This window comes from Bombina bombina, chromosome 2, assembly GCF_027579735.1.
Source record: "Bombina bombina isolate aBomBom1 chromosome 2, aBomBom1.pri, whole genome shotgun sequence".
Classification (NCBI taxonomy): domain Eukaryota; kingdom Metazoa; phylum Chordata; class Amphibia; order Anura; family Bombinatoridae; genus Bombina; species Bombina bombina.
Genome location: NC_069500.1, coordinates 353,417,627 through 353,440,672, shown reverse-complemented (window position 1 = coordinate 353,440,672; position 23,046 = coordinate 353,417,627).

The following is a 23,046-nucleotide window of genomic DNA, read 5'->3' as shown; positions in this document are numbered from 1 at the left end:
AACTGGATAAAAGATAGGGAGCAACGAGTAGCAGTAAATAGATCATACTCAGATTGGACAAAGGTAATCAGTGGCGTCCCCCAGGGATCAGTACTGGGCCCTGTTCTTTTTAATATTTTTATAAATGACTTGGAGCAAGGATTAAATAGCGACATCTCTATTTTTGCAGATGATACTAAGTTAAGTAAGGTCATTAGGTCAGAGCAGGATGAACTCTCTTTGCAAAGGGATTTGCTAAAATTAGAACTATGGGCAAGTGAATGGAAAATGAGATTTAATACGGAAAAATGTAAGGTTCTACATTTTGGAAGTAAAAATAAGCAGGCTATGTATTTTTTAAATGGGACAAGACTTAGCCAAACACAGGAGGAAAGGGATTTGGGAGTAGTAATAGATAACAAGCTAAAGATGAGTGCACAATGCAGGGCAGCGGCTTCAAAGGCTAATAAGATACTAGCATGTATTAAAAGAGGCATTGATTCAAGGGAGGAAAGCATAATTCTGTCATTATATAAAGCCCTGGTAAGACCTCACCTTGAGTTTGGAGTGCAGTTCTGGGGACCGATTGCTAAAAAAGATATTGCAGAACTAGAAAAAGTTCAGAGAAGGGCCACAAAGCTAATAAGGGGATTGGAGAAATTAACCTATGAGGAGAGGCTAGCCAAACTGGGTCTGTTCTCTTTAGAAAAAAGGCGCTTGAGAGGTGACATGATTACTTTATATAAATATATTCAAGGCCCATATACAGAGATGGCAGAAGCTCTTTTTATTCCAAGAAAATTGGTTCTGACAAGAAGTCATAATTTAAGGTTGGAGGAAAGGAGATTTAATCTCCTGCAACGGAAACGTTTTTTCACTGTAAGAGCAATAAAATTGTGGAACTCATTACCAAAGGAGGTAGTGAATGCCAATACCATAGATACATTTAAAAATAGTCTGGATAAATTTCTGTATATAAACAAAATTCATGGATATGATTGCTAGAATTAAATGGTTCACATTTTAATGGGGTTATTTAAGCTTAAAGGGACAGTACACTGTAAAATTGTTTTCCCATAAATGTATTTTAGATGATTTGTTATACCAACTGCAAAGTATAAAATATTTGAGAAATTGCATTTTCGGGTTTATTTGTGTATCTGAAGTAGCTGGTTTTGTGCTTTGAAACCACAGCCTATTACAATGGGTTGAGCTTCAGGTAATATCAGATCTCATTATGTTATCACTTTTATGTACACAGACTTGCTTCCTTATCTTATAATTGTCTGGAACACCAAAGCTCAATACATAGAGAGAACAATGGAAAATTATCATTTTATTACTTAACTATCATGCCCCCCACTGAGGGTGTAATCTCTTCTGCTAGCTGTGTTTACTTAGGCTAGTCAATAGCGTATACGCCAGTATCAAAACTTTCAGTATAGGTTGGGAAACCACAAGCTAAATCAGCTATTTCAAATGCTGAAATATGAGTAAAGGAGCTACTTGCAACCAATTTAATACACTCTAGCAGGTAAAAAGGATCATTGGAAATAATTTAAAGGGGAGAAAGTTTTTGGGTGAACTGTCCCTTTAACTGGAGCTTTTTGTAAGTATTTTAGATTTGTATAGGTTGAACTCGATGGACTTCAGTCTTTTTTCAACCTTATCTACTATGTTACTATGTTACTTAGTACTAAGCGTTCAAATTCCATACCTTCAAATTTAATGATTTGAGATCCTGATGGAAAAACGGACCTTGAGATAGTAGGTCTGGCTGTAATGGAAGTGGCCAAGGCGGGCAACTGGACATCCGAACCAGATCCGCATACCAAAACCTGTGTGGCCATGCTGGAGCCACCAGCAACACAAATGATTGTTCCATGATGATTTTGGAGATCACTCTTGGAAGGAGAACTAGAGGCGGGAAAATGTAAGCAGGATGATAACACCAAGGAAGTGTCAGCGCATCCACTGCTTCTGCCTGAACATCCCTGGACCTGGACAGGTATCTGGGAAGTTTCTTGTTTAGATGAGAGGCCATGAGATCTATCTCTGGAAGACCCCACATCTGAACAATCTGAGAAAATACATCTGGATGGAGAGACCACTCCCCTGGATGTAAAGTCTGGTGGCTGAGACAATCCGCCTCCCAATTGTCTACACCTGGGATATGTACCACAGAGATTAGACAGGAGCTGGATTCCGCCCAAGCAAGTATCCGAGATACTTCTTTCATAGCTTGGGGACTGTGAGTCCCACCCTGATGATTGACATATGCCACTGTTGTGATATTGTCTGTCTGAAAACAAATGAAGGGTTCTCTCTTTAACAGAGACCAAAACTGAAGAGCTCTGAGAATTGCACGGAGTTCTAAAATATGTATTGGTAATCTCGCCTCTTGAGATTTCCAAACCCCTTGTGCTGTCAGAGATCCCAAAACAGCTCCCCAACCTGAAAGACTCGCATCTGTTGTGATCACAGTCCAGGTTGGCCGAACAAAAGAAGACCCTTGAACTAAACGATGGCGATCTATCCACCATGTCAGAGAGTGTCGTACATTGGGATTTAAGGATATTAATTGTGATATCTTTGTATAATCCCTGCACTATTGGGTCAGCATACAAAGCTGTAGAGGTCTCATGTGAAAACGAGCAAAGGGGATCGCGTTCGATGCTACAGTCATGAGACCTAAAACTTCCATGCACATAGCCACTGAAGGGAATGACTGAGACTGAAGGTGCCGGCAGGCTGCAACCAATTTTTAAAGTCTCTTGTCTGTTAGAGACAGAGTCATGGACATTGAATCTATCTGGAAGCCTAAAAAGGTGACCCTTGTCTGAGGAATCAAGAAACATTTTGGTAAATTGATCCTCCAACCATGTTTGCGAAGAAACAACACTAGTTGATTCGTGTGAGATTCTGTAGTATGCAAAGACTGAGCTAGTACCAAGATATCGTCCAAATAAGGAAACACCGCAATACCCTGTTCTCTCATTACAGAGAGTAGGGCACCCAGAACCTTTGAAAATATTCTTGGAGCTGTTGCTAGGCCAAATGGAAGAGCAACAAATTGGTAATGCTTGTTTAGAAAAGAGAATCTCAGAAACTGATAATGTTCTGGATGAATCGGAATATGAAGGTATGCATCCTGCAAGTCTATTGTGGACATATAATGTCCTCGCTGAACAAAAGGCAGAATAGTCCTTATAGTCACCATCTTGAAAGTTGGTACTCTTACATAACGATTCAAAATTTTCAGATCCAGAACTGGTCTGAATAAATTTTCAATTTTTTGGGACAATTAATAGATTTGAATAAAACCCCAAACCTTGTTCCTGAAGAGGAACTGTCATGATTACCCCTGAAGACTCCAGGTCTGAAACACACTTCAGGAAAGCCTGAGCTTTTACTGGATTTGCTGTGATACGTGAGAGAAAAAAAATCTTCTCACAGGAGGTCTTACTCTGAATCCTATTCGATACCCTTGAGAGACAATGCTCTGAATCCATTGATTTTGGACAGAATTGATCCAAATATCCTTGAAAAACCTTAATCTGCCCCCTACCAGCTGAGCTGGAATGAGGGCCGCACCTTTATGCGGACTTAAGGGCTGACTTTGGTTTCCTAAATGGCTTGGATTTATTCCAATTTGAGGAAGGCTTCCAATTGGAAACAGATTCCTTGGGGGAAGGATTGAGTTTTTGTTCCTTATTCTGACGAAAGGAACGAAAACGGTTAGAAGCCTTAGATTTACCCTTAGGTTTTTTATCCTGAGGCAGAAAAACTCCCTTTCCCCCAGTGACAGTTGAAATAATAGAATCCAACTGAGAACCAAATAAATTATTACCTTGGAAAGAAAGAGATAGTAATCTAGCTTTAGATGTCATATCAGCATTCCAAGATTTAAGCCACAAAGCTCTTCTAGCTAATATAGCTAAATACATGGATCTAACATCAATTTTGATAATATAAAAAATGGCATCACATATAAAATGATTAGCATATTGCAGTAAGCGAATAATGCTAGATAAGTCAGAATCCAATTCCTGTTGTGCTAAATTCTCCAACCAGAAAGTTGATGCAGCTGCAACATCAGCCAAAGAAATTGCAGGTCTGAGAAGATGACCTGAATATAAATAGGCCTTCCTTAGATAAGATTCAAGCTTCCTATCTAAAGGATCCTTAAAGGAAGTACTATCTTCCATAGGAATAGTGGTACGTTTAGCAAGAGTAGAAATAGCCCCATCAACTTTGGGGATTTTTTCCCAAAACTCTATAGATTTTGCTGGTAAAGGATACAATTTGTTTAAACCTTGAAGAAGGAATAAAAGAAGTACCTGGCTTATTCCATTCCTTAGAAATCATACCAGAAATAGCCTCAGGAATAGGAAAAACCCCTGGAGAAACCACAGCATTTAAACGTTTATTAGACTGAACGTCAAGAGGACTGGTTACCTCAATATCCAAAGTAATTAACACTTCTTTTAATAAAGAACGCATATACTCTATTTTAAATAAATAAGTAGATTTGTCAGTGTCAATGTCTGAGGAAGGATCTTCTGTATCAGATAGATCCTCATCAGAAGAGGATAAATTATTATGTTGTTGGTCATTTGAAATTTCATCAACTAAATGAGAAGTTTTAAAAGACCTTTTACATTTATTAGAAGGTGGAAATGCAGACAAAGCCTTTAGAATAGAATCAGAAACAAATTCTTTAAAATTTACAGGTATATCATGCACATTAGAAGTTGAAGGAACTGCAACTGGCAATGTACTATTACTGATGGATACACTATCTGCATGTAAAAGTTTTTCATGACAACTATTACAAATGACATTCGGCGAAATAATTTCTACAATTTTACAACAAATGCACTTAGCTTTGGTAGAACCGATGTCAGGCAGTAATGTTCCAGCAAAAACTTCCGAGGCAGGATCAGAGACATCTTGCAAAATGTAAGAGAAAAAACAACATATAAAGGAAAATGATCTATTTCCTTATATGACAGTTTCAGGAATGGGAAAAAATGCAAATAGCATAGCCCTCTGATAGAGAAAAAGGCAAGAGGCAAACATCAATATTATTGAAATAATGAAAAGGTTTGGCACCAAGTATGACGCACAACGTAACAAACATTTTTGGCACCAAAAATAACCAGAAATGACAGACTCGCGTCACTAATGACGCAACTGTGTGAAAGGTCTCGGCATCAAGTATGACACCGGAAATGACGAAGTTGCGTCATAGATGTATTTTTTCGCGTCAAAAATATTTTCGTGCCAAGAATGATGCAATAAAGTTTAGCATTTGACGCACCCGCGGGCCTAATACCGCCCGCAATTTGAAAGAAGTAGTCAATTGAAAAAAAGACTAAACCCCAGGTAAGAAATACATTTCTTCAAAAAATGTTTATATTCCCCAAATATGAAACTCACAGTCTGCAGAAGGAAATACATGAACCTGACTCATGGCAAATATAAGTACAATACATATATTTAGAACTTTATATAAATGCATAAAGTGCCAAACCATAGCTGAGGTGTCTTAAGTAATAAAAAACATACTTATCAAAAGACACCCATCCACATATAGCATATAGCCAAACCAGTACAGAAACGGTTATCAGTAGAGTTAATGGTAAATTGAGAGTATATTGTCGATCTGAAAAGGGAGGTAGGAGATGAATCTCTACGACCGATAACAGAGAACCTATGAAATAGACCCCCATTAGGGAAATCATCGTATTCATAAGTGATACTCCCTTCACGTCCCTCTGACATTTGCTGTACTCTGAGAAGAATCGGGCTTCAACAATGCTGAGAAGCGCATATCAACGTAGAAATCTTAGCACAAATTTACTTCACCACCTCCATAGGAGGCAAAGTTTGTAAAACTGAATTGTGGGTGTGGTGAGGGGTGTATTTATAGGCACTTTGAGGTTTGGGAAACTTTGCCCCTTCTGGTAGGATTGTATATCCCATACATCACTAGCTCATGGACTCTTGCCAATTACATGAAAGAAATGTGTGTTTCATTTCCCTTTAAGGTTGCATGATTTAGCAACACATGGATGTGCAAAAGCATAAAGATACAACAGATTAATCCTGACGGCAAACATTCGGGTTAACAGGAGTAACTCCTTGTGCCATGTTACAAAACACTGCATTCAAATTACTGCCACTGACCCCCTTTAATTTGCAACGCAGGCTTGGCCTGATATGACTCAGTGAGGTTTACACAAATAAATTTCAATAGCGCGTCCATCATGCAGACCATTTCTTACTGTGTCATCACGCTCATTTGACAGATGTCAATCAGACTTCTTCCTTTAGTAAAGCACAGCAGCCTCCGCCTTTACTTTTTCTATCTATTGATGCTTACCCTCCTAACTATACTATACCGCCATATCCTTTGAAAGTGTACTCACTCAACCATGCTTTTGATAGCCCAATTGTGTAGCAGTTTTCGTGTCCGACCATCAGACTGTGGCTGCTAAGCCATTTCCAAACTGCGTGCTAAGCTGGTTTTGAGCTTTTTCTTGCAGATCACGTTTAAACTTTACTTTAGAAGTAAAGTGTGTGAATAAACTATACAAACTATATATTGTTGTTTTCAGCAGACCCAGCAGATTCAAAATACACCATTATTATATGTGTATGTATCATCAGGTTTAAAAAATAGCGCATAAAATGTGAAAAAAATGTATTTTTTACATAGTATGTAATTTTATTTTTCTAAGCTCTATTATCGAACCTTTGTGGGTTAATAGTTGTAGTGGGTAACCTGTCTGAAATAAGCAGAAAATGTTTTTTTCCACTGTTTTATTGCAGACATGTCAATGTAATAAATTATCAAAAACAGCATCTTAGAATTTACTGTATTGTTTTCAGCAATTAAACAGTTCTAGCCCCCTGAGAAATTAAAATGGGGTACACAAATCACACATTGCCAGAAAGTACACCCGTTGGTGCATCAAATGAGGGCACTACAAGTATTTCTAGCATGAATTTAGGATACACAGCAATTAATGGAATAAGTTGCATTGCTTAAAAAAATAAACTAATAATTCTAAGCAAAGACCATATTCCACTTAATATTACATTGTCTGTTTTTGTGCTAGCAATACATGTAGTCCATTGCTTGATACAACAAATGGTGTACTTTCCAAAAATCTGTACTTTATTTAATGTATCTTAGTTTCCTAGGTTTCTACAGCTGTCTGATTGCAGACATAACTCATAAAAGTTGAAAGGCTATTTTTTTTTGATGATTTTAAGATTGCCATTTCTGCAATTAAACAGTTCTAGCCACTTGGAAAATTAAAATATCGTACACAAAGCACACATTTGTAGAAAGTACCTTTGGAGCATCAAATGAGGGGCTACATGTATCTCTAGCACATAATTGAAGTGCACAACAATTAATGGAATATGGTGTTTTGAATACAATTTTTTTTTCTAGCAGAGCTATATTGCACTTATTATTAAATTGTCTATTTTTGTGCTAGCAATACATGTGGTCCCTCATTTGATGTGGCTTGGTGTGTACTTTCTAGAAATATTTAGTTTTTATACCATATGCATCATCAGTGAAGGAACTCAGGTGCTTCCTCAGCACTGAGACGCAAAGGCCTCTAGTTATGAAGCTCCATACGTACCTGCCTTCACTGGCCCAATACGTTCACCTCACATCGCCGGCGCGGACCTGAATACACTTGCCAAAGTTATCAATAAATCTGTCAAAAAGCCGCGCACCAAGTACGGGGCGATGAGCAGCGGACTGTGATAGTTATCAATCATTAATCTCGCTGCTCTTCGGCTTTTTTACAGCTTTATTGATACTCCTGTCACTAAGCACTCACACTATACTATACTGTTCTACCCCCTATACCGGCGCCCCCGGAGCCCCCCGCAACTAAATAAAGTTATTACCCCTAAACCGTCGCTCCTAGACCCCACCGCAACTATAATATATTAACCCCTAAACCGCTGCTCCCGGACCCCGCCGCAACCATAATAAATATGTTAACCCCTAAACCGCCGCTCCTAGACCCCGCCGCAACTATAATAAATATGTTAACCCCTAAACCACCGCTCCTAGACCCCGCCGAAACTATAATAAATATGTTAACCCCTAAACCGCCGCTCCCGGACCCCACCACCACTTACATAATATCTATTAACCCCTATCCTGCCCCCCTATTCCGCCGCCACCTATAATAAATTTATTAACCCCTATCCTGCCCCCCCTATACCGCCGCCACCTATAATAAATTTATTAACCCCTATCCTGCCCCCCCTACACCGCCGCCACTGTAATAAACTTATTAACCCCTAAACCTAAGTCTAACACTAATCCTAACACCCCCCTAACTTAAATATTATTTAAATAAATCTAAATAATATTACTCTTATTAACTAAATTAATCCTATTTAAACTAAATACTTACCTATAAAATAAACCCTAAGATAGCTACAATATAACTAATAATTACATTGTAACTATTTTAGGATTTATTTTTATTTTACAGGCAACTTTGTATATATTTTAACTAGGTACAATAGCTATTAAATAGTTATTAACTATTTAATAGCTATAACAACAAAATAGAGGGGGTGCTAAAGGTGCAGGGGTAACTCAGTGCAAAAAATGAATCACTTTGCGTAGATAATACAGAACAATTCAAATATCACAAGGACCAAACAAAATAAAAATAAAAATGAAAAATATATATATGAAATAAAAAACCTTTGAATCCTTGAATAAAGGATAATACAGAGATCAAAGTCTTTCTTTGAAATGTATGACCGGATGACCGGAGAGAATGGGATATAGAATGTTCATATGTGGGCTGCCTTCTCCTCACCGACTGGTCCGGGTATAGCTGAAAAAGTACAAGAAGACAGAGGGGCGCCTCATGTGTGGTATAATCAGATGGTATGATACAGAACAAACAGAATGGAGCCAAATGAGTACTCACATACTATTGAAGCACACCTATGTGCTGGTAGAGACAAGCTGCAATTTCATATAGGTGTGACAGCTCACACTCCAGGCAAAACTGTGTAGCTGGTGAGAGATTAAAAAACAAACAAAGAAAGCAATACTCCTGTAGCACACTTATGTGCTGGTAGAGGCAGGCTGTAACTTTATGACAGGTGTAGCAGCTCACCCTAGATGTAGATTCTTGGTTGTGCAGGGGCGTAGGTCCCAGTGAGCAATCAGCAAAGGCAGAAGGTAGGAAAAGAACTCCACTCAGAGTACATTTAAAATAAAATGTAGCTATTTATTAAAAACAAAGATAAAAAACAACACAGCAGTTGTTTATGATGAATGGATAAAAGGGTATACAGTGGCACCCCTCAAATGCAACACGTTTCTCGGTTAGAACCGTTTCATCAGGCATGATATTTAATAGCTACCTAGTTAAAATAATTACAAAATTACCTGTAAAATAAATCCTAACCTAAGTTACAATTAAACCTAACACTACACTATCATTAAATTAATTAAATAAATTAGCTACCAATACCTACAATTAAATAAACTAAACTAAATTACAAAAACCCCCACTAAATTACAGAAAATAAAAAATATTACAAGAATTTTAAACTAATTACACCTAATCTAAGCCCCCTAATAAAATAAAAAAAAACCCAAAATAATAAAAGTCCCTACCCTGTTCTACATTACAAAGTAATCAGCTCTTTTACCAGCCCTTAAAAGGGTTTTTTTTTATGGGGCATCAGCCTGTAAAAAAAAATTCAACCCCCCCAACATTAAAACCCACCACCCACATATCCCTACTCTAACCCACCCAAACCCCCCTTAAATAAACCTAACACTACCCCCCTGAAGATCTCCCTACCTTGAGTCGTCTTCATTCGATGGGGCAGAAGAGGACATCCAGACCTGCAGAAGTCTTCATCCTATCCAGGCAGAAGAGGACATCCGGACTGGCAGACATCTTCATCCAAGCGGCATCTTCTATCTTCATCCATCCGACGAGGAGAGGCTCCATCTTCAAGACCTCCGGCGTGGAACATCCTTCTTCCACGACGACTACCCAAAGAATGGCTGGTCCTTTAAATGACGTCATCCAAGATGGCGTCCCTCGAATTCTGATTGGCTGATAGGATTCTATCAGCCAATCAGAATTAATGTAGGAAAAATCTGATTGGCTGATGCTATCAGCCAATCAGATTGAAGTTCAATCCGATTGGCTCATTGGATCAGCCAATCGGATTGAACTTCAATCTGATTGGCTGATTGCATCAGCCAATCAGATTTTTCCTACCTTAATTCCAATTGGCTGATAGAATCCTATCAGCCAATCGGAATTCGAGGGACGCCATCTTGGATGACGTCATTTAAAGGATCAGCCAATAGGATTGAACTTCAATCTGATTGGCTGATTGCATCAGCCAATCAGATTTTTCCTACCTTAATTCCAATTGGCTGATAGAATCCTATCAGCCAATCGGAATTCGAGGGACGCCATCTTGGATGACGTCATTTAAAGGATCAGCCATTCGTCGGGTAGTCGTCGTGGAAGAAGGATGTTCCGCGCCGGAGGTCTTGAAGATGGAGCCGCTCCTCGTTGGATGGATGAAGATAGAAGATGCCGCTTGGATGAAGATGTCTGCCGGTCCAGATGTTCTCTTCTGCCCGGATAGGATGAAGACTTCTGCCGGTCTGGATGTCCTCTTTTGCCCCATCGGATGAAGACTTCGGCCCGGCTGGGTGAACACGACTCAAGGTAGGGAGATCTTCAGGGGGGTAGTGTTAGGTTTATTTAAGGGGTGTTTGGGTGGGTTAGAGTAGGGGTATGTGGGTGGTGGGTTTTAATGTTGGGGGGTTGTATTTTTTTTTTTTTTACAGGGAAAAGAGCTGATTACTTTGGGGCATGCCCCGCAAACAGCCCTTTTAAGGGCTGGTAAAAGAGCTGATTACTTTGTAATGTAGAATAGGGTAGGGACTTATTATTTTTTTATTTTTTTTATTTTATTAGGAGGCTTAGATTAGGTGTAATTAGTTTAAAATTCTTGTAATATTATTTTATTTTCTGTAATTTAGTGTTTGTTTTTTTTTTGTAATTTAGTTTAGTTTATTTAATTGTATTTAATTGTAGGTATTGGTAGCTAATTTATTTAATTAATTTATTGATAGTGTAGTGTTAGGTTTAATTGTAACAGGTTAGGATTTATTTTACAGGTAATTTTGTATTTCTTTTAGCAAGGTAGTTATTAAATAGTTAATACCTATTTAAAAACTATTGTACCTAGTTAAAATAAATACAAAGTTGCCTATAAAATAAATATAAATCCTAAGATAGCTACAATGTAATTATTAATTACATTGTAGCTATCTTAGGGTTTATTTTACAGGTAAGTATTTAGTTTTAAATTGGAATAATTAATTTAATGATAGTGTAGTGTTAGGTTTAATTGTAACTTAGGTTAGGATTTATTTTACAGGTAATTTAGTAATTATTTTAACTAGGTAGCTATTAAATAGTTAATAACTATTTAATAGCTATTGTACCTAGTTAAAATATATACAAAGTTGCCTGTAAAATAAAAATAAATCCTAACATAGTTACAATGTAATTATTAGTTATATTGTAGCTATCTTAGGGTTTATTTTATAGGTAAGTATTTAGTTTTAAATAGGATTAATTTAGTTAATAAGAGTAATATTATTTAGATTAATTTAAATAATATTTAAGTTAGGGGGTGTTAGAGTTAGTGTTAGACTTAGGTTTAGGGGTTAATAATTTTATTATAGTGGCGGCGGTGTAGGGGGGGCAGGATAGGGGTTAATAAATTTATTATAGGTGGTGGCGGTATAGGGGGGCAGGATAGGGGTTAATAATTTTATTATAGGTGGCGGCGGTATAGGGGGGCAGGATAGGGGTTAATAGGTATTATGTAGGTGGCGGCAGGGGTCCGGGAGCGGCGGTTTAGGGGTTAACATATTTATTATAGTTGCGGCGGGGTCTAGGAGCAGCGGTTTAGGGGTTAACATATTTATTATAGTTGCAGCGGGGTCTAGGAGTGGCGGTTTAGGGGTTAACATATTTATTATAGTTGCAGTGGGCTCCGGGAGCGGCAGTTTAGGGGTTAACATATTTATTATAGTTGTGGCGGGGTCCGGGAGCGGCGGTTTAGGGGGTAATAAATTTATTTAGTTGCGGCGGTGTAGGGGGGGGGCAGACATCTCCCATAGGTGTTTAGACTCGGGGTACATGTTAGGGTGTTAGGTGCAGACATCTCCCATAGGAATCAATGGAATATCGGGCAGCAGCGAACATGAGCTTTCGCTATGGTCAGACTCCCATTGATTCCTATAGGATCCGCCGCCTCTAGGGCGGCGGATTGAAATCCAGGTACGCTGGCCCAGAATAGTGGCGCGCGTACCTGGTAGTAGTTTGATAACTACCAAAAGTAGTCAGATTGTGCCGAACTTGCGTTCGAAACATCTGGAGTGACTTAAGCATCGATCTGTGTCGGACTGAGTCCGGCGGATCGAAGCTTAAGTCACTAGATTCTACTTTTGCCGGGCAGTAGGGGTTGATAACTAAGGCGAATCAGCCTCGCCACAAATACGCTGCGGAATTCCAGCGTATATGCGGTTGACGGCTTGATAACTAGAGGCCAAAGTCTTAATTCTCTTTACAAAATAAATAGATATTTTTAAAGGAATTATATAGCTAGGAAATATATCATTTTTATTGCAAAAAATAAGCTTCTTTGAATTAAAAATACAGAAGTTTTGAAAGATGGAGAGAGCTGCGTAAAGAGGGTGTTTTGCTCATCTTCCACGCACTCTAAAAGACTGATTATAAAAATATAATTTGGTGGTTTTTTTTAAATAGCATTCCTCTACCATTTATTAATTTGTAACCACATTATCCAGGTGATCATGGGATTACAAATATTATATCGGTCCATATAGTAAAATGGAATGCAACATTTCTTAGCTAGGTGATCACTGCAGTAATGCTGGTTACCACAGTGATCATTTAGCTATAATACTTAAACTGATATTTATTTTTTAAAAATAAAGAAGTTTATTTTTATAAAATGTATTTTGGGGGTCTCTAGGCCTTTAGAGACTCCCAAATCTTTTTTTTTTTAAACTTTTTAATTTTTTATTGTACAAATACTTATACCATTGGAAAGGGTATTGGGGGTCTGTAGATTCTTAGATGCCTGAGATACAGGCATCTAAGCAGCATGCCCCCATCTCCCTATAACTGACAATTGTCAGTTTCAAATAAAACTGCGCGGTGACGTTGCGCCATTGCGCGTGACGATACTGCATGTAATGTGAAGCCCCAGCGATGCCTGTCACTATACAGCTCAGATTGCTGGGGTGGAAGTGGATGGATGTCCCCAGACCTCCATCAAGGTGGGTGAGTGCTAGCGACGGCTCTGAGCCGTCGTTAGCACCTGAGTGGGAAACTTTGTGACAGCTCAGACCCATTGTTAGCACTCAAGGGGTTAATGACCCGCCCCTTTACACACTGCAGTAGATAAAGCAATAATCCTAGCAACCATACTCTACCCACGCCCCAGTGTTGAGATTGCGTAACTTGACCACATGATTTTGAGCACCCCTGCTCTAGAAAGTGTGGGGCTAAACACAATTTATAAGCAAAAGAAGTGTTGAATATCCCTTTAAAGCTGAAACAATAAGCCCAAACAACCTCCGAGGATTCAGCCCCGCAGATCACAACTCCCATGAAAGTACTCAGCCAAAACAAGGACCGCTATCTGCCCCCAAAAAGGGGAAAAGAATCTCAAGAAAAATCCAAAGGATCATTCCACTCTGCAGAACATAGAACAACCCATGGTTGTCTAACAATAGCAACGCCCAGGGAGACAAACTCCATAGAAACACAAGGACCGAAGAAAAAGAGATCCATACACAGGGAAACATGTCCCAAAAAAGGACTCGAGGAACACCCTCATATCCCTGACCCTGAACCATACCCAAAGGTATTCCAGGAAGACCATGAGTTCCCCGATGCCTCATAGCAGATCTAGATCTGCAAGCTAGACAGCAGAGAAAGCAGAAATAGGATAACTATCCCAGCAGTTAGTAAATAGTTCTCCAAAAAGAACACCCACCGTCTGAACAGGAACTCCCAATGGCCAACTTCCAGATAGAAAGCTGACTCACCGTTGCTAAACCCAAACACCGAAGGCATTCCAAAGCTACCTAACACCCAGTCAAGGTGCAATTAGCCGTAGCTGGCTACACCCTCGAAGTGCAATAGCTGTAGTTGTGTTGAACTGCAAAACTTCCAAGGGCTCACAGCCCTCTGAATATCGGGTTCCAAGGAGTGCCCCCTCCCAGCACCAAACGCCAGTGGAAAAGAGGAAGACATCAAAGACCTCCCACAATGGAGAGAACCGGCTCTAAGGAAAATGGTCAACCCTGCATAGAGTAATTGACCCCCAATATACTCTCTACGATAATGGGCCCAACCCAAAGACTAGTAAAGACCAAAGACAAGAATCCCAGACTTTCAGAAGAGAAGGAAGGGTCAACGTAGAAACAAAGCCCCCGGTTAGACCGCTGACCGGTACAACAAACGGTATGCTACCATGAGTCAGGATAGACACTGTGCTTGGGTACGAAACCCCCTACATGGCTGTCTTCTCTAAAAACAAGGAACACTTCCCAAGGGAAGAAGGCCCTTAAAACCCTCAGCACCCATATATCAGAATCCAACATATAGCAGGAGCCCCATTGGGATCAAACCCTCATCCTCCCCCTGCAGGAACTGAGGAACAAGACACTACATCGCAATTCCTCTGCCAGGATTCTGGAACGCAAGAAAGGAAAAGACCCTTACAACGCAAGATTGCGTAACTTGACCACATGATTTTGAGCATCCCTGCTCTAGGGAGTGTGGGGCTAAGCACAATTTATAAACAAAACTATTTTGCCAGCTGTAGACTTGGTATCAGGCCGAATTAAGCATTAGTTTAGGGACCTTGTGGGCTATTAAACTGTGTCATTAGGTGAGGCGTATACAAGAAACTACACTGGAGATTTAGTGTAGAGACCACAATGCAAGTTAGAACCTGTCTTTGAAGGACCATTTCTTCAGTGTACCCTCAAAGCCTGCTAGTTGTTATTTGGGGGTCAAGACCTACAAAAAAAAGTGTGAGTACTCATCAAGACTTCCACACCCCTCACAATATTGTTTTATACACACACTTACATATATACAAAAACACTGTATATGTATATAATCTATACACTGTGGTTAATGAAAGCAATTTAAAACCAATGAAGAGACGAATTGCTGCCTTTGGGCCTTAGGACGGACACCAATGGTTACATTTTTACATACAGGGGTACATTTTTTATTTGTTATTCATAATTTAACTGATTCTGAATACTGAGAAGCCAGACACAAGCTTTTTAGAACACATGAAGGTGCATTTGTATATAGACAATGTTGAAAAAGCTAAGAGCCTTAGTACATTTTAGGAGATGTTACTCCCTGGCTCTCCGGATGTGTAAGGCACTGTAATGTAAATATCTGATATCATGATCTTGAAAAGGGTTGTGTGTGCGCTCATTCTCCAGTAAGGAACAATGATAATGTGACATAAAGTAAAATTATGGTCACAAGGCATGTGAGTGTATTTTTATTTTACCATTAACACATATACCAAGTAAATGTGAAGCAAGTAACACTGGCAGAGGAAGCAGGAGGCATAAGGGCACAGAAACATTGAAAGCAAAACAGGTCACCTTGGACTTTGGAATGAAACTGGTAAGGTTGAAAATGCAGCAAATACATTATCTTGCACAGGTCAGCATTCTGCAGAGAATCTGTCCTGCTGACCATACATTGATAGACATACAGACACCAACATAGACAAACAGACTACACATACTATTGGTGTATAGAATAAAGTAGTTGGGCTTATCCTACTACAAGATGTTTCACAGATATCTTTAATTGCAAGGACTATTTTCCTTTGTGTGTACACATGTATTTCTCTTGCAAACTCCATCCCAGCTATCTCTCAAAGAACTAAAAGGAATTACAAACAGAGATAAAGCAGGAAGCTGGAAGAACATGATTCATCCTAGCTTGATGAGAACATTTTTTCTTTGGTGAAACACTGAACTTTTTTTGAAAACAACTTTAAAATAACTAGATACGGTCTGTCCGCGTTTAACTAATCTCTATACAGAGTACCAGATTGGGATTACGTTGGGGGCGGAGCTTTCATGCATTGTGTGATCCTCTGTTGCGGCTGTGAGAGCAAGTGCCATGAATTTGTCTCCCCCCGCCAAACAGCCTTTTGGCCCCGCAATCTCTAGTGGCTGGTCAAGGCATCAGGCGTTCATGGAGCCTGCCGCGCTGGAAGTCTTCCCTGGCAGATGTTTGCCTGCGGTGTATAACCACCTTTGACGATCAGAGGGTAAAGTCAGGAGGTTCCTCTGGATACCCAAGGTTATCCTCACCCTGTTAAATACCCATATTTTATCTCCACCTTATGATCTGCAAGTATCCTTTTTGTTCCTGATCATTTATATGTGGAATTTAGACCTATGACATAAAGTTGTTGCTCAAGTGTTGTTCTCTTATCCTAGCGCACACTTCTCTGTATGAGGACTTACAGAATTGTTATACGGTATGTGCTAGCTGAGACTGTTTTGCTCCACTGTGGGAAGAAGGCTGCTTAATTTGACGCACCATTTGATGTGGGAGATTCTGGAGAGGGTCACTTGTATTCATATTCCCCTACATCCTTTATATTTCATTTTTTAGACCGCCGAGTTCATGAAAGTTTTATGCTTTAAGGCTACTTTGACAAAAATGACAGACTTTTTTAAAAATAGGCATTAAACTGCCCTTCTGCGACTGGATTAGGGCCTCAACCTGCAGTTGCTGGAACAGTGTTGTCAGTTGTTGTTCATATATTTCTGCTTTGTATGCCACCAAAAAGCTTTATGTAAATGCTAATTATTTAAAGAGATATGTGTACCTGCCTAGCAGCTATGCATGCCACATAAAACATATGTGTGTCTCTTGTTAGTTTTATCTGACTACTCTATGTCACTCGTTTTCAAACCTGTCCTCAGGCCTCCTTAACAGGCCACGTTTTGAGGTTATCTGAATGGGAGCACAGGTGAAATAATCAGCTGGTTAGTAAACAGTTATTTTACCTGCTCTCATACAAAGTTATCCAGAAAATCGGAATCGTTGGGGAGGCCTGAGGACAGGTTTGAAAACCAGTGTTCTACGTAAACTGACAGAAGCGCTGTTTTGTGGTGTTTTTTTTATTTGTTTATTTCACCAGTTATTTCTGGTTCTTCTTCAGGCTTAGCCTCATTTCAAAAATCTAGGCTGTCCTATAAAATTCACAATCCAATCACTCCTCTGTAAAGGAGAGGGTAATTATATTTACCGGTTTGATTTTAATTTTAATTTTTTTTTTGCACTTTTTGATATATTCTTCACATGGTATTTCACAATGTTTTAAATTATTTTTTGTGCATATACTTTATTTAAAGGAAAAATGTATCATTTTGGTTAAAACAAAAATCACCCATAATGCCTGCAAAAGTTAAAGATCTATTTCTGAACCTGTTTCCCCTACAGTGGACACTCAGTCCCTAGTGTCTCAATTTGTAGATCTTTTCCCCCCCACAATTTGATATGATTAAAAAAGAACTTAAGTATTTCTTTAGAAATTGCTTCTTTATCTACTGAGGTAAGACAATATGCAACTAGAATGACAGAGCCTGAAAATAGGATCTCAGATCTTGAAGATCTAGTTACTTCAAAAACAGGAATCTAAAATTTGTACTATGCAGACCTGTGTAGAGGACCTACAGGATCGCTCTAGTCATAATAAAATCAGAATAGATGGTCTCCCAGAAAACATGAGTATTAAGATTTGTTGAAACTTACTTCTACCACACAAGCTTTAGGTTTTCCCTCTCAGCAACTTCCCTGGCAGTAAAAAAGGCTCATAGGGTTGGCCCAAGGAAATCTAGCCTAAGTGGTGCAGTCAGAAGCAAATTTCAGGACAAAGTATAATTATTAAAATTATATAAAAAAAACATGACCCTTTTATGTTTGAAAATAATAAGGTGCTATTATTCCAAGATTTTTCAAGTGATACTTCTGCAAATAGAAATCAGATGGCCCCTTGTTGTACCCAATTCATTAACAAAGGGCTAAAAGCTTGATAGATATATCTTGCAAAAATTGTTGTAGAAGTAGATGGTAATAGGTTACTATTAAATAGTGTTGCGGAAGCTCAAGAGTTTATCTCTGTTAAGCAGATTACTGTTTGTATAATATTTTGTTCAGGATAATGAAAGATCTTGTCAATGTTTTCTTGTTTTATGCCATTTTTATTGTTGTGTTTATCTTGCTTTGTAGTAAAAAGTGTTGTAAAAGATGATTCACATCTCAAGGATCCCACTAAGGCAGTGCATCCTTTTGATTTTTGTTCAGGTTTTTTTTTTTTTTTTGCTTCTCCTTTTGTTGTTTTGTTTTTTTTCTCTCTCGCCCCCTCCCCCCTCTCACATCCTGCGTCTGAGGACAGTATTTTTTTAATATAGTTTGATGGCTTGTTTGAATGGGAAGTTTAATATCCTCTCCTGGAATGTAGGGGGTATAACCTCCCCAAGAAAGAGCAAATTAATAGTTAAACATTTAGCTAAATTTAATCCTGATGTTGTATTTCTACAAGTGACGCACCTTACGGAATTATCTAAATTAAAAGTTAAATAGGTTGATGAGGTAGTGGCTGTTCCATGTACTAATAGGAAATCTGGAGTAGCCATATTATTACATAAAAAATGGACTATAATATTATTAATGTTGAATTAGATTCGGAAGCTAGATATATTATTCTGAAAATTCAAATTAATAATATTAAATATACATTGTGTAACGTATATGGTCCAAATGGTTTTTCCCCAATGTTCTGGGAAAGTATTAAAGCAAAATTATTTCCCTTTACTAGTGAGAACCTCATAGTGGGCAGTGATTTTAATATGTACCTTTGTCCAGAGCTAGATAGATTCTCCAAATAAAAACTAAAAGAATATAATAAAATCGCGAAATACTTTTAAAAAAATTGTCATAAACTTAAACTGGTGGATGTATGGAGATTAAAAAATCCAGAGTCCAAGTCCCACAAAACCTTTTCCAGAATCTATCTATTGTAGGTGTCAGAAACCATGTCCATTCTGAAAATAGAAGCGGAGATAAGTGACATATTGATATCAGACAATGTGATCGTATCTTTATAATTTTCTTCACTAGCCAGACCCAAAGATAAAAATCAGACGCTCTTTTTTTCTGCATTTCCTGGCAAATAATCTAAGATTCACTCTTTGGTTGAGACAGAGATGGAAGGATTTCGCAACACTTAAAGGGACAGTAAAGTCACAAAAAATCTTTCATGATTTAAATAGGGCATGTAATTTTAAACAACTTTCCAATTTACTTTTATTACCAATTTTGCTTTGTTCACTTGGTATTCTTAGTTGAAAGCTAAATCTAGGAGGTTCATGTGCTAATTTCTTAGACCTTGAAGATTGCCTCTAATCGAAAAGCATTTTGACAGTTTTTCACCACTAGAGGGCGTTAGTTCATGTGTTTCATATAGATAACATTGAGCTCCAGCACATGAAGCTCCTAAGAGCAAGCACTGATTGGCTAAAAATGCATGTCTGTCAAAAGAACTGAAATAAGGCGGCAGTTTGCAGAGGCATAGATACAAGGTAATCACAGAGGTAAAAAGTATATTATTATAACTGTGTTGGTTATGCAAAATTGGGGAATGGGTATAAAGGGATTATCTACCTTTTTAAACAACAAAAATTATGGTGTTTCCCTTTAATATTGCTCATTTTAATAAAATAGAGACTTTTTGGGAAGCTTCTAAAGCGGTTCTACGGGGAGAAATCAAATCTTATCTTTACACTTGGAATAAGAAAAATATGGCGACTGAAATACAATTAGCTAATCAGGTCAGAAATGCTTATAAAAAGGTACTGTAAGGATCCTCTGGGATTTAACTGGAATAAATATTCAGCAGCAAGAAATGAGCATCAGTTTTTTTTTTTTTTAATCAGAAGTCTCTTAGACAGGAATTGAAACATAAAGGGACACTAAACCCAAATTGTTTCTTTTGTGATTCAGATAGAGCATGCAATTTTAAGCAACTTTCTAATTTACTCCTATTATCACATTTTCTTCATTCTCTTGGTATCTTTATTTGAAAAGCAAGAATGTAAGTTTAGATGCCAGCCCATTTTTTGTGAACACCCTGGGTTGTTCTTGCTGATTGGTGGATTAATTTAACCGACCAATAAACAAGTATTGTTCAGGGTTCTTAACCAAAAAATAGCTTAGATACCTTCTTTTTCAAATAAAGATAGCAAGAGAACGAAGAAAAATTGATAATAGGAGTAAATTAGAAAGTTGTTTAAAATTGCATGCTCTATCTGAAGCACGAAAAAAAAAATTGGGTTCAGTGTCCCTTTAATATGCATTTTAGAGGTTTTCATGGGTGCTCTGCTAAACATCTTGCAAATCTAATAAAAAACAGAAAGAATAAAAATTATATTCCTGTCATTAGATTGGACAATAATAGATATTCTGATTCTAAAGATATTAGCAGAGCTTTTTTTCAGTTTTATCAAAAGCTCTATGCAGGGGCGGATACTTATTTGGCTAATCAAGATATTTTTTGGTACCCAAGATTTCGGAGGTAGATCTTTCAGTTTTGAACTCTCCAATCTCTATTGAAGACATATCCAAAGCTATAGATTAGGCAAAATTAAATAAAGCATCTGGTTCAGATATTTTACCAGTAGAATATTATAAAATCTTGACAGAAGAGATCAAGGGAACGTTAGAAAGTCTTTTTATCTCTAACAATCTAAGTTATTTCTCTACTGCTAATATTTTGCGGATTCTTAAGAAAGGTAAGGACCCTGAGGAATTGGCTTCATATAGACCTATATCAGTACTCAGCTCTGATTACAAAATTTTTATGTTTATAATTGCTTCTAGACTTAAATCCTGTTTAGAGAAAATGATCCATCCTGACCAGTCAGGTTTTATGGCCTCCAGAAATTCTTCAAAGAATTTACGCAAAGTTGTGACTTTTTTAGATTATGCTTGGAATCTTGAGAATCTCAAAAGGAAGTGTGATCTACAAGATGTTGCATGGAAAAAGCCTTTGATTCAATCACATGGGAGCATCTGTTTAGAGTACTTGATAAATTTGGATTTAAAAACCAATTTGCTCATTTTGTTCATAAGATACAGTATATAATAACCCAATATCAACTTCTTATTAATGGGACCATTTAATCTAAAATCTCTCTTAAGAGAGGCACTAGGCAAGGGTGCCCACGTTCCCCCCTCTTGTTCAACATAGCCCTGGAACCACTAGCTATATGGCTAAGAGATAATTTAACAGGGATCCCTATGTGCACTCACAGATTAAGAATTCTTCTATATTCAGGTGATCTATTACTCTGTTTGGATATTACGCGTCAAACAATTCCTTTAATCCTCCAGCTCTTTTCCATATTTAGCTCTTTTTCAGGATATAAAATTAATTTTGACTAAAGTGAACTTTTATGGGCTAATAAGTCGAGGGCCAGTTATCATCATCATCATCCTTTTAAAGTTGTGGACTCCTTTAGGTATCTAGGTATATATTTCCATATAAATCCCAAAAATTGGTACAAACTAAATTATCAATCACTTCTTCAGAAGATTAAAATGGATTTGACATTTGGGCATCTTTTAGTCTCTCTCTTTCTGCCCGGATTAACTTAATAAAAATAATTATTTTCCCCCGCTTATTATATGCTTTGTTTATTTTAAATTCAGCTGTACGTAAATTACACTCCTGGCTGTCTAAATTTATTTGGCAAGGAAGAAGCCACGTATTTCTTATATAGATTAATGCAAAAACATGATATAGCGGGACTTACTCTTCCCAATCTTAGATTATATAACATTGCTACTCTGGTCAAATTTGCACTAGATTGGATCGCAGACTAACATTTCTTTCATGTAATTGGCAAGAGTCCATGAGCTAGTGATATATGGGATATACAATCCTACCAGGAGAGGCAAAGTTTCCCAAACCTCAAAATGACTATAAATACACCCCTCACCACACCCACAATTCAGTTTTGCAAACTTTGCCTCCTATGGAGGTGGTGTAGTAAGTTTGTGCTTGATATTTTCTAATTTCTTCTGTGATAAGCACTTCTAAGCATTCTGAAGCCCAATTCCTCTCAGAGTAGTGTTTGTCAGAGGGATGTGAAGAGAGTATCGCCTATTTATCTTATGGTTTTCCTTGCAGGAAATCTTTTCAAGGGTTCTCTGTTATCGGTCGTAGGGATTCATCTCCTACATCCCTTTTCAGATCGACGATATACTCATATACCATTACCTCTGCTGATAGCTTTCAGTACCGGTTTGGCTATCTGGTATATGTGGATAGGTGTCTTTTGGTATTTATCATTATTTTAAGACACTCTCAGCTATGGTTTGGCGCTTTATGTATTAATATAAAGTTTTAAATATATGTATTTTACTTATATTTGCCATGAGTCAGGTCTATGTGTATTTCCCTTCGCATTCCAGTAGTTTTGTTATGGGAATCATGTTTAGGAAGTTTGTCTTACCTGGGGTATAGTCTGATTTTTCAATTTGACTTGTTTTTTCTTGGAAACTTGCGGGCATATTAGGCTCACAAGGGCGCAAAATGCTGTTATTTATTGCATCATTCTTGGGGCGAGAATTTTTGTGGGCGTGAATGTGCATCTGTCATGCCGCACGTTCATAATTTCCTGCGTCTTAGTTGACGTAAGGTTGTTTGGCGCAAAATGCATTTGTTATGACGCGAGTTGCGTCATTTCCGTATGTTTGTTGGCACCAAAAAATTTCTCAGCTTCCTTTTGCATCATTCTTGGCACCAAAAAATGTATTTATATTTTACCATACTTCCTATATGCTCCTTGCCTTCTTT